Genomic DNA, 18,743 nt, shown 5'->3' on the forward strand with positions numbered 1-18,743 from the left:
ACGGCATCTCACGTATTTTCTACTCTGATGCTAAGTCGTAGTTACTTGCATAAAACCTTGGTATTATATTTTCTTTCACTTTTATCGCCCTATTTTCCTGACTAATCGGACCTATCCTAGATCTGGCATTTCTGTTTGTGAATCATTTCGATCGACACGAAGTTAACGTATTTTAATTCGAAGACAATTTAAGTGCTCTGTGAAAAGTAGTATGATTTTTTGTTACATGTTATTGTATATCAACTCTTACTAAGCAACTAAGTGAGACTGAGTTACGAATCACTCAAAATCATTATTTTGAAGGCATGTGAATTGCGCTAATCTGCCAGCACAGCAATAGTTAACTTGTTATCTATATGAGTGATTTTTCTTCTGTTGGAGGTAATACACTGCGACGAACACCTTCGTGATAAACGTGCATCGCAGTGCATCCTTCGCGTAGGAGTAAAAACATTCCATCTCCGCAACATCCATGAATGAGACAGATCATCTGTTTAGCTGGGAACGTACGTGGACAAACTAGTGACTAGCCAGGACTTAAGTCTGAGTGGCGTTCACCGATACGGCAGCTGCGAGTGTGTTTCGAGTCCCGGACCGAGCGAGGAGGCGCAGTGGTTAGCACACTGGACTCGCATTCTGGAGGACGACCGTTCAGTACTACATCCACTCTTCCAGATTTAGGTTCTTCGTGATTCCCGAAATCATTCCAGGCAAGTGCGAGAACATCAAACTGTTTTCTTCCTTCTTGTTTTCGAGTTAAAGTTCGGTCCCTAGTTATACGTTTTCAGAAACGTTTGGTTGAACCTCTACATCTACATCCTGCGAACTTCTGTGAAGTGCATGGCAGATGTTACTTCCCATTGCACCAGTTATTAGCCCTTTCCTGGTTTCCATTCACGCGTGGAGCGCAGGAAGCGGGATCGCTTGAACGCCTCTGAGCGCGCTGTAATTAGTGTAAACTTGTTTTTGCGATCCCTAAAGAAGCGATGAGTAGAGGTTTGTAGTAATACTTGCAGACAAATTCTTGTAACTTTGTAAGTAGGCTTGGCTTGCACAGGGTAGTATGAGTCTGTCTTCAAGCATGTACCCGATCGGTTCTTTCAGCATCTTTGTGGCGCTCTCCCACGAATCGAACAAACTTTTGGCTATTCGTGCTCCCCTTCTTTGTGTACGTGCCCCGTCTTAGTCCTAATTGATACGTGTCCCGCACACTTGAGCAGTATTCTGAGCTGGGTCACACGAGTGTTTCGTGGGCGATCTCCTTTGTAGACCGACTGCGTTTCCCTAGCGTTGTGCAAATGATGCTAAGTTTGCCTCCTGCTTTACCTACTTATGGATGTATGTGAAGGTTCCGTTTCATATCCTTACAAATTCCTACATCGAGGTTTTGGTATGAGCTGAACCAATCATTATTCCACTTTGAAACTTTATCAAGATCCGAGTGAATATTTTTGTAGCGTCTTCTAGACAGCACTTCCTGACGGGTAACTGCATCATCTGCGAAAAGTCTGATGTTACTTTTGATGTATAACATGAACAACACACTTCCCTGGGATACACCCCAAGTTACTTCTGCACCTATCCGTGACTCTCCGTTGAAGAAAATATACTGCGCATTTCCTACCAAACAATCCTCAGTCCAGTCACTGACTTCGCTTGACAACCCCACAACATCGTAATTAGGATAATAAGTGCTGGCCTGAGTGGCCGAGCGGTTCTAGGCGCTTCAGTCTGGAACCGCGCGACCGCTACGGTCGCAGATTCGAACCCTGCCTCGGGCGTGGATGTGTGTGATGTCCTTAGGTTAGTTAGGTTTAAGTAGTTCTAAGTTCTAGGGGACTAATGACCTCAGATGTTAAGTCCCATAGTGCTCAGAGCCATTTGAACCATTTTTTGATAATAAGTGTATGTATGGTACTGAGTGATACTCTTTTCGGAAGTAAGGAACTACTGCATCTACCTGACTGCCTTGCTTCTCACGATATTGTGTGAAAAAACCGCGAGTTAAGTTTCACATCATAAATTTGAATTTATGCTGGTTAATATGGAGGAGGTTACTGGTCATTATATTTCTACAACAAATGGAAGACAAGGAGACGGGATGGTAGTTCGTGAGTAACTTCTACTGCCCTACTTGTAGACTAGGTGGATCTGTGCTTTCTTCCAACAACTGGTCACGGCTCTTTGTTCGCGGGGTCTTCTGGATATTATGGTTAATAGAGGGGCTAACTCAGCCGCAAATTTGGTGCAGAATCTGATAGAGATTCCTTGGGCCGTGCAGTTTTGTTGAATTTTAACGACTTCAGCTGTTCGTGAATGCTACTGACACTAATATCTATTTCAATCATCTTTGTAGTGGTAAGAGAATTAAATTGGGGCACACTTAGTTTCGTATGTATAGCAACATTTAAAAGCGTAGATCAGTATTTGTACTTTTGATTTGCTACCCTCAATTTCAGTTCCTGCTCTTTCGATAAAATTGTGCTACGGTAGTCATCAATGAGTTGATCAATTGCCGCTTGTTTGTTATTGTTCCACTTTATCATATTTCACCCGTCTGGTACTCTAATTTGTATCGCAGATATCTTTTAAACGTCGTTTGACAGCCGTTTCACTACAATGTCCAGTTTTCAATTCTCTCGCCACGGCTGTTTGCCAACAATTTGCGCAGAGAAGCGATCGACTGGAAGAGGCCCCCAGCCCTGTTTTACGACACACGGACGAGCGCGCAGCCATTCGCCGGAATTAACGGCACTTAAGTGGCTCTCATCGGCGATACGTCCGCAGCGCAGGTGCGGAACGTGACGCGGGTCGCGTTGCCATGGCAACTGCGTCTCGGCCCCCTGCGTGACGTCAGAGCGCTCTCCTCCGCCCACCGCCTGCTTCGTCAGCAGCCCTGGGGCGACCTCCCGTCCGTAACACAAGCTTCCGACTTGTCTCCCTGCCACGTGTTTACGCCTTAAAGCCTAACGAGTTACTAACGCCGTAACTGGTATCGATTGATCTCTGTCATGTAGTGTTAATTATTCGTTAATGAATTCCGCGTTTCACACGGCCACTCGCAGTATAAGTTCCTGTAGTTAATCGTGTGCGGCGTGAGACAAAATGAATATCACGTGTTGTCGCCATAAAAGTACTACCGTGTTCAAAAAATGGCTCTGAGCACTATGGGACTCAACATCCGAAGTCATCAGTCCCCTGGAACTTAGAACTACTTAAACCTAAGGACATCAGATGCCGGAGGCAGGATTCGAGCCTGCGACCGTAGCGGTCGCGCGGTTCCAAACTGAAGCACCTAGAACCGCTCGGCCACACTGGCCGGCCTACTACCGTGTATATGGGCCTTATAGAATTCGCATGTCTCATGCGCATTAGATTTTCAAACACGTTTATTGACAAAAGACTCGATTTCCTTCTTTAAAAACATTCTTTCAAATTGCAAGTACCGATTGTGTAGCTGCTATTACAAATTAGTCGCAGATTTCGCCGTTCGTGACCACGCTTTTAACGTAATACGATAAGTGTTCCAATAGCTTTAATATTTGAGTGGTTATTTCCCTGTCAGTGTGACGCTTCTTTTATATGATGGTACATTGCTAATAGCATCATGGCTCTACCAAGTGCACTTGTGGGAAAGAATCTCAAGACAACAATAAACTGAGCAGACGAATGTGTTAATATATGTCATTGAATTTCATCGTGCAATAAGGCCCTATTACTGCGGAACAAGTACGCCTTTTTTTCATAATATTTATGCAGTATTTAACATTTTCACATCACATACCAGTTCATAACAGAAAACGAAGTCATAAATGATTATATAATAGGTTTATGTCAAAATTTTGTCATAACCTTGTCACAATGGAATCTTGAGAAAATTCGCTTTGTAATTCTGTGTTTTGGATCCATTAAGTTAAGTCCAAAACTTGGTTTGGGAAACGGTTTCCATCTCGGTATCATGGTGTTAGGGGCCTGCGCATTGTGTATGTCCATTAGTATGTACACAAGGGAGTTCTGGCTCAAAGTATGCCAACGGTGACATCATCGAAGAGTCATGGGGTTTCCCAACCATCACCCACTCCCCCCCCCCCCCCCCCCCGCCTCCATGTGACGAAGGCCAATTGCCCTATGTATAAAACGGCGGGAAATAGCCCAGTTGCATTAGTGTTTGTCTCCCTACACTCCTGTGATGCATGGCTGTTGTCCTGAGTATAAATTGACGGCAAGTTCAAAAATCCAAGATAGCGCACTATCATGATGGCCGATGTCATGTACTGGCCCCAATTGTACGACGTCATAGACAAAAGGTGTTTGTGCGGGTCCAGGCCTGTCTGCTGGTCAAAGGATGTCCTACTTGACATGTTCCCCCGACCTACTATTAACGTGTTTCGTCACTGCATAGTGCTTTTCCTAGCTTTCCACTTTCGTCCTTATTTAAACAAATACTGGGGAGAGGTAAAGGGCCTTCCAGACACGCTCCTGTGCCACCACCTCAACTTTTTCCCCTAAGTTAAAGTCCAAATTCTATGACGCGTAGTGCGAACACTTGCGCCTTTGTATAAATAAATATCTTGCCCGGGGGAGTTCCCTGTTCTGCAGTAGCTAACTTCGTGATCATTAGACCGCTCAAAAAGTCCGCCGCCACCCCGTCCTTGGTACCTCATGGGCCAACTCACAGCTCACCACTGCCGCTCGCAGGCGATTGGGTAGGGCCGAACCGTCGGTCGTCGGAGTCGTTCCCGTAAGACACGAGTCCACTCACCCTGGAGTACGGATGGAAAAAACCGATACTGGTATTTCAGTTCTGAGTAACCGGCATTTTTCGCTATTTGTTTGGTATCTGTTGTTACAGCTGTTTTTTTATTTTTTACTAATAATCGAATGAAAAACCGAACTATGAATTAGCCATAGCAGCAGTGCTAAAATTTTTCGTTTTAAATAAACGTACTTTGGAAAGGAGTAATTTTTATTCTTAACATTTGCACTTGTTTGAAGCATTGCGTTGTTATAGAAAATGAGAAAAGCGATCAGTGCTATTTTAATAACAATACGGACAGAAACTAGTAACAAACACATGGTATAAGAATTTGTACAGCATTGCTGAGACAATAATGTCCCTGTTGCCGTGTGTCGTGGCTCAAGGTACACGTGTACGTGCAGTGTGCAAGACTCGCCCCCACCTGGTCTATGCGGTGGTTTCTCGCTGTCGTCGCCGGACATCTGTCGCATTGCCGAATGGCACCAACCCTTGTCAGGGAATATTTGTAGGAAGTGACCTAGAAGTAAAGTACAATGCTTAATTTGCTTTAAAGGATGACAGATTTTCCTGCCATTTATATGAAATCGAGAAAGAGGAAGGAAATTACGGTAAAAGAAATAATCTAAAAACTTAACAATACGTCGTTCTTGGTACACAATACAAATAGAAATTAGCTGATGTGTTGCCTGTGTGTACATAATATGTCTTTATCTGCTTGCCTTTATCTGCTTGAAAACGGAAAAATTAACTGAAAAAAAAAAAGATTTCTTCAACCTCAGTTTTCACTCTTTAGCGCTGAGAGTTTGTAATGCCCAAATGGTGGTATGATACTCGATTACAACTTAATTTTTGAGCATAATTTCAAAAATTTATAATCGTCAGCAATTAGGTGATTTTTTGTAGTATGCAGCCACTTATCACTTTTCGAAGAAAGCAGTGAATGGTGGAAACACTGTTTCTTTTAGTTGCCTATTTAATTTAATATTTTAATTCTATGAATCTTGAAACAAAGAGAGTCAAAAAATCCGAAAATCTGTTATTTCAGAAACTAATTCTTTCGAACTATTTTAACAGCGTAAACTGGCGTGAAAAAAAGAGATATTGCCGAAAATTGGTTGTTCATCAGTAACCACCATCCCTACTCTGTAGTCGCATCATAGCACCGATTCGGTAACCTAATGCTGATGGAGTGTAGAACTTCCAATCCCTAACGCTAGTTGTGATGGCACTACAGCTACAGCCTGCATAACCTGAGTTAGAATGACAGGCAACTATAAAAATGTAGGAAGCACACTATTGTTCTTTAATAGAAATGCCGGGGGGGGGGGGGGGGGGGGAGATTCACGTAATTCTGAAAATAACCTGTAACCCACACATATCTCTCATCGGTAGTAACAACATAACCCCCTCCGACAGAGCCATTTTTTTTCTGTATTGTTAATTTCACACCTGATACAGGTAGGCCAGCAGCGGCACATTACGCCGCTCTTCGGCCACAGATAAAACTAATGATACAAAAGAAGACAGTCACAGAACAGACAGGATGGATATACAAAGGTAGACATACAAAATTAAAACACACGGAGCCGTTCACGGGCGCAGAGTTCAAAATAAAAATGCTCAGACATGTGGACACGTACAGAGATGACAGATGGCACACGCGAACGTTGGAGCACAAACGAGTAACACTGGAACACTTGAACACGAACACGACGACACACACAAACACTAGGCGATGATCTCCGGCGCGCAAAAACTCACTATACGTGTGTGAGTCCGGGGACGTGCCAAAAGGGGAAAAAATTGGAGGGAGGAGGGAGAGGGGAGTGTGTAGATGCCAGTGGCAGAGAAGTTGGGAGGGGGAGGAATGAAGGTAGGGGGGTTGGGGAAGCACGGGGGAGGAGGGAGAGAATGGAGGGAGGGTGCCCTCGGGAGAAAAACACAGGGTGCGGTAGAGGAGGATCAAAGTTGGTAGGAGGGGTAGGTGGAGGGGATGAGGGCATCATCAGGGAGGGGGAGTTGGTGGAAGCCACCTTTGGCGATACAGAGCCTTTTTTTTTTCTCTCTATTGTATTTCAATTCCCCATCGGGGCGGGCTGGCAGCAGCATATGCGCTGCTCTTCAGCCGAAAGACATAGAAACAAACAATAGAAGACATTTAAAAATATCAAAGAAGAGAAGATGGTGAACATAGATATAAAAAAAAGGGGAACATCGTGGAAGGCAATATACAACAAAAAAAAAAAAAAAAAAAAAAAAACGGGGTGACTGTAAAATGGAGATAAAAAAAAGCTGTTTAAAAGTAGCACACACAAAAAGCCACACACTGCAACAATTAAAAGAACACAAGGCACAGTATGACTGGAGCATAAAAGGTATCGACGGATGGCGTAGCACATAACAAACAATGACGGCGAACCTCAAGGCAGTACACAATTAAAATCACACCTCTTGAAGCACAGGAGAAACGGCACTAACCACAACACTCATGTGGCACACTGACGATGATAAAAACAGAGGATCTGCCAGGCGCAAGGAGATGAGGGAGACCGGAAGAAGGGAGGGAGGGGAAGAGACAGAGCCATCAAACACTCAAACTTATATGCAGCAGCCATGTAGCAACAACGTTTCAGTATGAAATGCACTTATACTTATTTATGAATCGAATTGAGCGAAGAAAAACGCGGCAAATACATACAGTATGAAAGGAAACTATGGTATTTTCCTCAAGAGGAGTGGTCACTACCCTACTAGTAGAGCACATTTCTAGACGAAAATCTGAACCGCCATATCCAGCAGAGACTGTCGCCATCTAGTGGACATAATATGTAGTCAAGAGCCTCCCTAGCGCGCGTCTCAGTACGAGAGAAAGCAGTGCATCTTCCTTCATACGCCACGGTTATGTGATTCACGCACAGCGACCACCGCAGCCTGCATTCCGACTCACCGTGGCGGAGAGCTGTCACGGCCGACACCTGTCACAACTCGCTGCTGCAGAGTGGTCGTAGTCGCTTTTCTAAGGCTCCAAGCTTGGCAGAAGCAGCGCAAAAGGCTGAGCTTGGGATAACACGATAATTTACCGTTATCCTAAGACACACTGATTTTCGCTGTAGATATGCCTTGGTGTGACGGAAATTTGCTATCGATGTAGACGAAACGTTATGCCATCGAGGGTCGTAACGAGCCGAGTGAGTTCACAGCGTTAAGAACAACATTCTGTTTTCTGGGAGTTCATTTGTAGCTTGGAATAATACCATAATTGAACATGTTTCTTCCTTTACTGTACACAATAGTGCCCCACTTCACATCAGTTAAGAAGGCATCGAAACAAATTTGGAAGCATCAAATATAGTTTCCAGAATGAGATTTTCGCTCTGCAGCGGAGTGTGCGCTGATATGAAACTTCCTGGCAGATTAAAACTGTGTGCCCGACCGAGACTCGAACTCGGGACCTTTGCTTTTCGCGGGCAAGTGCTGGCAGAAGTAAAGCTGTGAGGACGGGGCGTGAGTCGTGTTTGGGTAGCTCAGTTGGTAGAGCACTTGCCCGCGAAAGGCAAAGGTCCCGAGTTCGAGTCTCAGTCCGGCACACAGTTTGAATCTGCCAGGAAGTTTCATCAAATATAGTACCGAAATCAGTGAAAATTTGTACCTACAGAAATGCAGAGCCCTCCTCTTCAGGCTTGGTTTTATGCTTGCTACAACGAATATTGTACCGACGACACTGAATCTTGCGTTGAAATCGTCGAATACACTACAAAGCAAACAGTTCTCCACATAAAATGGAGAATTTTCACATCTAACAATAAAATGTAATTACCAAACCAGCAAATGACACATGACAGCAACCAAGTAACAGAACTTCACATCTAAGGTTCCCACCTCACTATGTGTCTTACAGTGCATACATAACAACAAACGTCCCCTTAGGATTTCTAAATGTTGACAGATGACATAAATACAATTCATTAAATTTTCGCGTCAATTTTTTGATGAAATGAACGACTAAAGTATAGAAATCCACTTAAGTAAGCGTTAACCTCTTTTCCTGGTGTAGTCCTTTCGCTTTCAAAACGAATATTGTACCGACAACACTAAATTTTGCGTTGAAAACAGTGAATATCCATTGATTTAACACATTAAGGTGTACCTAGACTTTTTCAGTCATTTAGACAGAATGCATAATAGCCCCGAAAAGTCCGAATAGAAGTTTGGGCATCGGTAGAACGTGTGCCAGTATTCCTAGTTAGCCTGCACGACACTTAAATAATTGAGTGTATGTCGAATAACATATGACAGTACTATCCACTGAATTACCACGTTAGGGCTTTGCCATTTGTGGTACAGATCCAAAACAAACAACAACAACTAGGAAACTGAGAGTTTCACAAACATTTTGACGAATACAGTTGTTAGTGATACAACGGCTTGTTAATGTTTCCGAGAAATCTGCTTCTTCCACCCACTTCTCCTGTACTTTAAGAAGCCAAAGAACAACTCAACTCTAACTGTGACGATCATAAACGCAACATTTTAATATGGTCCACGCACTTTCACATGTTTAGCGGTACTATGTATCACAAGCACATTACGTTTACGTATTTAGCTGTTGATACACCTTTCAATTCTCTGGAAGGCTCGGCGTTCTACATCTGAACTAAACAGTGTGCTGCACTAGCGTTGCCTCTCTCTCTCTCTCTCTCTCTCTCTCTCCTCTCTCTCTCTCTCTCTCTCACACACACACACACACACACACACACACACACACAATCAGTAGAGAAGTACGGCATTGGTCTGTAGTACACACGAAATTTCAGCCATCCCTCCTGTACAGGAAGATGTGCTATAATATCTGGTACAGATGTGTGGGTCTCTATAGCTCAGTTGTTTTCACCGCTCAGAAAATTTCATTTAACCTCCCGGGAGGTAATTACCCCACAGTTCGGAACCACTGTACTAGCCGGCCCGCTGGTAGTACTTTGGAACCCATGTGATTCCTTCCGCTAATTTCATGCGATTTTTTTTTTTTACAGTGACCTTCCACAATTCTGGATGGCACCTGCCCGTCAGTGCCTGAGGTCTGGCTGGTCTTGGTTCAGCTGTGATTGTTCCTTCTCGTTTCCACTTCACAACCACATCACCAACAGTCGACTTCAGCAGCTCTAGAAGGGTTGAAATGTCCCTGAATGGATGTGTTACTCAGGTGACATCCATTGAGGTCGCTGAGCTCTGCTGAGTGATCCATTCTTCTACTGTTGCTCCTCTACTGACAACGCCGTAATCCCCGCCTCCTTTTATTATGACAGGTCCGCCTCTCGTGGAATCTAGTGGTCAGATCCGTATTACATAGGTATGTCCTCATACTTTTGATCAGATAGTGTCTTAGGTGACAGAACATTCCAATGAAGTTTCTTGGTACCTTCAGATATACTCCGACGGCGACCTGTGTCTAGCTTGCTCAAGACATGCCCCCGCATGACACTCTAAAGGACTTATTTATAGCAGTTACGTTATACATTTCACCAAGCACTTACTGTCACGAAAATACAACCGCAACTGAGCCAATGTGGATCCAATGCAGTGGTTTCCTTTATCTTAGCATTACGTGCGATTTCCAGTCAAGGGTGACACAATTCCTGTTTATGGCGAATTCTTGACGGCCGTTTGCGGTGATAGCTCACAATTTCTCTCTCCTCTTTCCTTTTTTTTCGATTCTGCTTAAGCATTAGGTAGTGCTAGCAGCCCACCGTTACAGCGGGGTGCTCTTCTTTTTATACGTGGGTGTGTGTCAGTTGAGTAAGTCGAAATACTAAAAAGTGCAGTATTTTGTGGCTCATTTCTGAGGTTGTCGACATCGCTGTCTAGAAGCGAGGATCGTGTATTGTGAGCCTGGCACCATTTCCAGCGATGGAGTGCCAAATGGAGCGATACTAACGAATGTACCGACCGCGGGGACGCGTTTGCAAATCTCTACTTCCATTTCCGTGGCCTTTTCACGTTACAGTTTCTGAGTCACGGCGGTATCTGTTATCAGTATTGACAATTTTAATGGAATATGGAATATTTGTTGTAAAGACTAATGAATATTGGTATTTTCTGTTTGCTGCGGAGACTTTTGTTAGATTTGATTGTCCCATTTAATCTTCAGACCACGTGAAAGAATATATTGAACACTTTCGCAAGACGAAAATTAAGCTTCTGGAGAAATGTAGCGGAAGACCAATTCTGTTTCTCATAGACTAGTTACGATTATGTGTTATTAAATTGGTTGTGTTCTACGTGCATAGTACAGTTCCTGTCTAGACTATCGTTCGCGAAAACTAACAGAATTCGTTATTACAAATGCAAAGTTCTAACAATAAAAAATCTGCTTAGACAATTTTTGATGTTTATTACTAATTTAATTTGGTCACCCATCTCTTAATTTTTGCGCTCCGATATGAAATGTCTGTGTGTTAGTCGTGGTCCTGATTCATGCAGCTGCCGAAAGAAATTCCGTCGCTGGGACATTGCCCTGAGCTTGGCATTTGGTTTATGTTGTATATTTTGTAAATGTGGGGCGTAGGGGACTATGATTCGTGCGGTTAAGTGTTGTAGTATTTTCCTGTGCAACTGAACAAAAATGTAAAACATTGCGCGGATTCATTGTAACACGGGCGCACGAATTGTGAACTGTGCGAGAAACGTCTAAGAACGCTTACAGCATAACGTTAACTTCCAACGCGAGACTCACTGGATGAAGTGCATTATATTATTGAGACATTGCTTTGAGTGACAACATAAAATTTCTTTCACATAATAACTTGAGTACACTGTAATCCCGTCACTACACTGTGACATCGACCACTGATGCGTTAATTTCCAATAGAGAATATACTGCCGGGAACGAATCGGCGTATTACTTTCGCAAGTATTCAGTAATTAATAAACTTCTTAATTCAGTAACAACTTACTGAGTAGAGACGATATTTGAATTAAACCATTACCTAACACCTCAGGATGCATAGATAATGTTTTACTTACACTACTGTTTATCGAAAGTAGTTTTATCTTCATTTCTTGGTTATTTACATCGGCAAGCAGAAACGGCTCTGAAAATTCCTTTCTACATTTTTAATGTCCTGAAAAGCGAATTTCATTGTAACCGTATGAAACGGACGTGGCAACGGGGATGTATACACGACATTAGTACTAGACGGCATTGTGTTGGTGGGGAAAGGCTAGCTTCTTCGCTAGACTGGCCAACACAAGAAGATAAATGGTTCCAGAAACAAGTTAATTTGAAAGTGCTGTGCAGTATGTCGTATTAGCTTAGAGGACGTTATGGTTTGATCTGTATTTATATTATTTCAGAATGAAATCAGTGTTTTATGCTTGGCTGTTTGTTTCGGGTATCAGACCCATTCCCAAACACTGTAACTGTATAAATGAAAGCAATACCACAAAGATGACAAGTTTTTTAGATGTTATACTCTTGTCTTTTATCAAAACTGTCATCAGTCCAAAGAATGATTTGAACAGCACAATGCTCTACTAGGCATGGCCCTCTGAGATGTGGTATGCCGTTGCGTTCGTCTGACCTCTGAACTTAAAATATCCAATAAGTTAACAGGGAGACCTACATGACCCCGAACCACGGAGCGTCTCAGGGTTTTCAGACAGTACCCAAGGGCAAAGAAGTGACAAGGGACGCTCGAAAGTCGCAGGACTGACCGGCAATCCGACTCGGGACCTTTGACTCTGTAGGCCCGCAGTAATCGCCTAGCCATAAGCCATAACTCTGCAATAAAAGTGTTTCTGTGTGGTTGGGTCGATGGAGAAAAGTGTGACTTGTGCATTGCTGAAGAAAGAGTGTACTTTAATGCCAACGGCCTTGCCTCTTCGAATACATCGGTTCCCGTCAGATCACAGGTATTAAGCAACGCGGCCGTGGCTGGTACTTGCATGGCTACCCGCCCTGGTGCATCACGTGCTCTGGTGCATCACGTGCTGTCGACAATTTTCACTTTCCAGCATAGGGGTGGAGCGATGGTGGCGTGAAGTTCCTCGTCACCAATCCCCGTAGTGTCTCGTGGACTGAGGGCACGTGAAAGTGTCGATGAAGATCCGTCCGTTGTATGCGGATGTTAGATATCACTTTATTTTTTAGGTCAATAACGATAAGTAACTAGCTGGTTTATAATCATTACGTCAGTGCAGTCGGTTGCAGTGAGGGTCCGATCTGTTCCAGATTCGTGTGTGTTCATGTTGGAAAATAGTTTCTCAGTCTCGCGAAATCAAATCCGTTAAGTAGAAGACAGACTCAGATGAAAACTTAATGGTTAAGGGACTATCAAACAGTTTTCGTCCAAAGGCTTTACAGTCCTGAATCGTTGTGCTAATCAGACACAATTGCCGTGAGCGTTGAGGCTATCATACCACCGACGCAACAGATTGAAGACGCCTGTTTGGTAAAACACCGTGTCCTGCTGCCTGCAGAAGTCCGTAACTGCCAGCTGCACATCCTCGTCTGACAGGAATCGTCAAGGCCTTTTTAAGAGACCGAAGGAGTGGTAATCGCATGGATAGTGATCACGACAATAGGATGGGTGCTGGAGTGTCTCCCACTTGGATTGGCGCAACTTCTGCGTTAGGGGGTTTGCGATAAGGGGACTGCGTTGTCAATAAGCAGCAACAACCCTTGTCGCAGTTATTTTTCGACAGTCATGCTGACTCAAAGCACATTCTGCGTTGTCCGGGATGTCTACCACTGTTAGTCCCTCGGCAAAAAAGAAAAGAATTACAGCATGTTGTTCCTGCTTGGACGCTCTTGGTAATAACGTCGCCATAGTTGACATTTCCGGATTTACCGCAACACGTCAGAAAGTTACGAATGCCACACTAATCCATGCCTGCATGTCGGTGCTTATATATGTGTATCGGAGTAGCACCACATTGCATGTATGCTGCAGCAACGACCTCAAACGGAAACTTTCTGGTGGCCTCTTATAATCGTATCTTCAGTAAAACTTACATTTTTTGAAATATATTCGGAAATTAAACATCAGTTCGATGTGACGCACTGTGAACTTTTGTTTCCTGTTCTCCCACGAGAATTTGACGCATTTCCTACTCTGAGACACATTTTGCACACAAATTGCAAATAAATCGTTCAATGTTACAGGAGAAAGTTTCAAGACGATTTTCTGCTCCTGTGTTCGACGTGCTTACAGTAAAAAATTAATATTTTTGGAGAATCGGCGCACCGGCCGTTGTGGCCGAGCGGTTCTAGGCGCTTCAGTGTGGAACCGCGGGACCGCTACGGTCGCAGGTTCGAATCTTGCCTCGGGCATGGATGTGTGCTATGTATTTAGCTTAGTTAGGTTCAAGTAGTTCTAAGTTCTAAGTTAAGTTCCATAGTGCTCAGACATATGAACCATTTTTTTGGTATCGGCGCAAGAGACTTCACTGACATATGTGGAACGGATGATGCAGGTGGAGGCCAAGAGGATTAAGAAGTGATGCCTGTGGTGGGAAAGCTTTTCCTTGTTAACATTATATTCATGAGGATGAAAACAATAATAAAATCTCTTAAGAAATATTCTCAGTGTTTGTACGGGAGAGCATCTACTCTTAGACTAACGATGGTCTTTGTGTTCACCGTACTATTTAATATGTGTTCAGGGTCTTGCAATAATTATTTCCGGAGTTGAAAGTACCCACCACTGCTGACCTTGCCAGTCTCAACCACATTATAACGCGCTCTTCCTCCTCTGTCACCTATTTATCTTCCATCTCTTCATTGCAGTTTGATGAAGGTGGTATTAAAATTTAAAGTGTAACAGGGGTAATTTCTGCTTCTAAACTGACAGTAAAACTCACACTAAATGTTGAAAAATAATTTATAAAATCTCAAATGAGACTTTCTTCATTTGCTTAAAAGTGAAAGAAGCACATTGCGTCACAGGTAAGGTTGCTTAATCGATGGCGATATCGTTATTTCGCATTTCTGCCTTTTTTCAATTTCTCTCTACAGAGTGATCGGGAAAGAGTTGCACTTCATTATAAAGCGAAAAGGACATTTCCCATATCCTTGTTCAAAGAGCCATTTCAGCATTAACTTTGAGGGGTTGAGGAAAACTTAACTCGGGTTGACTGTTTTTTGGTTTGAAGTTTATTCATTTCTCTTTCTACTGGTGTCGTTTATTATCTTTTTCAACGTTATTTCACCCATCGTCGAGATATTACTTCCAAAAGTCTGTAGAGAAATGGCCTTCTCTACAAATCACCTCCGACCGCAGCACCATTCCGCTGCAGTAACAGAATTATTCTGTGTTGCATCTACTGTGCTGTTAATTTTGACGCTGTGTGAGTCTGTGCAACTAACAGTAATTTTCATCCCGAAGATATCAGTCGTACGTGCACTCAGCGCTCTGGCCTCGCTGGACACGTGTGTGACATAAAAAAATGGATCATAACGCTTTTATCACTGATGTACGTTCAAACAAGATTGTGTAACAGCACGAGGGAGAGTACTGGGTTATGCGATCCATTATTGATTGAGCAGCGTGGAACAGTTCGGAGGATGAGTAAGACACGTGGAAAGGGAACACGTGTTCGGGCTTCGCCCGACGTTGCCTCGTAATTGTTCCATTAATAGCAAACCCCTGTCGTGAAACCCGGACAAGCTATCAGTGCAACACGGTGGACTGACCACTCAGTCCCCAGTCTCTGCCGCCGCTGCTCCTCTTACTCTATATGCTGCGAAAGTATAGCGAAACTTTAATATCCAGGTTAGACCTTCATTTACATTCAGAAGGGCGCATTAATCAAATCATTTCACAAGTACAGTATGGAACTAATGGTTCCATAGTCCTCAAGCAGATTTCAGTGTTGACTGTTACCCATACGTTTTCAAATCCACCATGTGATGGTGTAACATAATATTGGTATATGCACAGCGCTCGTGTGTTAGTTTGAGTTGGTAAAAATCTGTGACTATAATACGATATTTCTTGCCCCCACTTCCATTGCACTGCGTTGACATTTGATTATACAATGTGCCTGTGTAATTCTTGGTGCACAGTTACAGGAAATATCAGTACATTAAATTTTCTATCTGTATTCAACAAATGTAATTTGAAATCTTCTTTCAGTGGTAAGAAAACAGTCTCTCTCTCTCTCTCTCTCTCTCTCTCTCTCTCTCTCTCTCTCTCTCTTCTATCAAGCAGTCACTGTGTCTATCTGTCTCTTTATCTCAAGAGTACGTCTCACGTTGTCCAATATGTACTGTCGTTTATCCTGATCCAAACTGCCAGTTCGTGTTGTTACACGCGTCGGCACTGTGTACCAAGTTATTGAAAGCCAAGCGGTGTCACTACCACTCCGAAAACCGCTTCTGCAGGTTTGCCGTATAGAAGTTAACTGCCGTAAACTAGGGCTGCTTGAACCCAAAATTTTATCTTTTCCTGCTTTCTTTAAAATATCTGGCATGAATAATAAGTTTCTTCACATCAGATAGGTTTACCCAACACTTCAGAATATTTGCAAGGAAACAGTTCTTTGCTGTACATATGCAGGCTGAAGGGACGAATGAAAATTTGTACCAAGCCCGGGGTTCGAACGCGGGTCTCCTGCTCACTAGGCAGATGCGCTAACCACTACGCCACCCAGGCACAGTGGCTTTGCACAACTGCACTGACTAGCTTAGCATGCCTCCCTCTTTAATAAAAATTATCATTTACAAATCAGCCCAATTAGTATTCCCCCTAAACTCGAACGGCATAGCAGAGGCTCTCCAACTGCGTTGGAATAGCACCTCAGTGTCGAACGAAAAGAGGTATCCTGCCTGAAACCCAGGCATAGATGTTTTGATCAAACAAAAGTGCATGGTTCCAGGGAACAAGTCTCAGACATCGGTGACGTATGTATGAAGACTCCGGCGCGAATGGGAACCTGAACAATGAGGGAGGCGTGCTAGGGTAGTCCGTGCAGTTTTCCAAAGCCACTGTGCCAACTACATGACCTAGTGAACAGTAGACGCAGGTTCGAATCCTGACCTTGGTACAAATTTTCCTTCGTCACTTCACTCTGCGTTTACATCATAGATGTCTGAGTCTTGAGAAGGTCTGTGAAACCATATAGTTTCGTTTGAAACAATTCTTACTACTTACTTATTTTTCACGTATTAATTTACTTTGAAGTTAATTTATTTTGGATCTATGTTACACTTCCAGATGACCAATTTGAGCCTAGTCATTATTCCCAGTTATTCAGTAACAGTTTGTACTGTTTTGAACAAGTGGGACCTAAATTTCATATTTAATGAATGTCTTACAGTTACAAAATAAAAAAATACTAATATAGTTGATTTAAAAAAGATATTAATCAGGATAAGAAGTGTCAAGTGAATGACATATTTGTGGGAATGAGAATGTTTTACAAAGCAATGTTAACACATATTTTTTATGTTGAAGCGTTAGGGTACCTGTTTTTCTTGTGCCTTTGCCCCGCAAGGGCGCGGGGCAACTTGTTTACTAACAGAGTTGACATGATTAGTTAAAGGGGTGGCAGGATGCCCTTCCTGCCGCCAGTCTGCTACCCCCAGAGACGGAACACGTGTACCCCAACTGTGAGCGGAAGTGTTTCTAAATGTTAGGGAATCGTATAACTGAGGCGGGACTATGGCTCAAAACCGGAATTCACACAGTGGGATGTGGGAAACCGCCTGAAAACCACATCCAGACTGGCTGGCACACCGATTTCGACATCAATCCGCCGGGCGGATTCGATCCGGGACCGCCGGCGCATGTTCCCATCTCCGAAACGGCGCTATATCGCGCACGGAATACCCGGGCGGCTGTTAGGGTACCATACTTAATAAATTCTCAAGAATTGTGGACAATTTTAAGCATTTATATGTTGTGCTTCAAAGTGACTCTAAAAAGACCTCTTTCACAAGTTTTGGATATTTTATTTTTTCAACAGTGTTTTCCAATTTGTAGAACAAAATATCATTCGATGTTGGCTGTTTCGGGAATTGTTGATGAGGTCCACGCGTTCGACAAGAACACCGTTATCGACGCTGAAGGAAAAACACCGCAACACCAAAAAGTAATTTAGAGTAATGAAATTCCTGGAATACATCTGTCTAGGTAACATATTTATGTGATTAACATTGCGAGATCACAGGTTAATGTACGCGCGGTATAAGCCACTGCAAATGGGAAATACTGGTACATTAATAACTGGTGCAACCGCTAGAATGCTGAATGCAAGTATACAGACATGCACTATGTTGTACTGGTGACGGATGTCAGATTGTGGAATGGAGTTCCATGACTGTTGCCTTGGTCGATCTGTATGTACATCTACATGTACATGGATATTCTGCAAACCGCACGTAAATGCGTGGCAGAGGGTTCATGAAACCACTTTCACATTAATTCTCTATTATGCACAGCACATGAAAAAAACGAACATCTATATCTTTCCGTGCGAGCTCCGATTTCTCTTATTCTATTATTATGATCGTTTCTTCCTACGTAGTTCGGCGTCAACAAAATATTTTCACACACGGAGGAGAAACTTGGTTACTGAAACTTCGGCAGAAGATTCCGCCGCAACGAAAAAGCCTTTGTTTTAATGATGTGGACCCTAAATCCTTTATCATGTCAGTGACACTCTCCCCCCTATCTCTACGTAATACAGAACGTGCTGCTCTTCTTTGAACTTTCTCGATGTTCTCCGTTAATCCTATGTGCTAAGGATCACACAGTGCGCAGCAGTATTCCAAAAGAGGACGGACAAGCATAGTGTAGGCAGTCTCTTTAGTAGATCTGTTGCATCTTCTAAGTGTTCTTCCAATAAAACGCCTTCCCCCAACCTTTTCTATGTGTTCTTTCCAATTTCAGTTGTACGTAACTGCAGTTCCTAGGAATTTATTTGAATGTACAACCTTTAGATTTAACTGATTTATCGTGTAACCTAAGTGTAACGGATTCGTTTT

At 43.1% G+C, this 18,743-nt stretch overlaps 1 protein-coding gene and 1 non-coding gene across 2 annotated transcripts in view; one reads left to right on the forward strand and one right to left on the reverse strand.

Annotated features, from left to right (window-relative positions):
* The window catches only part of LOC124606343 (calmodulin-binding transcription activator 1), a 943,657-nt gene that overhangs the window by 455,949 nt on the left and 468,965 nt on the right, over window positions 1-18,743 (forward strand). The window lies entirely within an intron of this gene.
* On the reverse strand, window positions 16,339-16,410 carry Trnat-agu. The gene has a single exon. It is a non-coding gene; the product is annotated as a tRNA-Thr (tRNA).

The sequence above is a fragment of the Schistocerca americana genome, chromosome 3 (genome assembly GCF_021461395.2).
Source record: "Schistocerca americana isolate TAMUIC-IGC-003095 chromosome 3, iqSchAmer2.1, whole genome shotgun sequence".
NCBI classification, from domain to species: domain Eukaryota; kingdom Metazoa; phylum Arthropoda; class Insecta; order Orthoptera; family Acrididae; genus Schistocerca; species Schistocerca americana.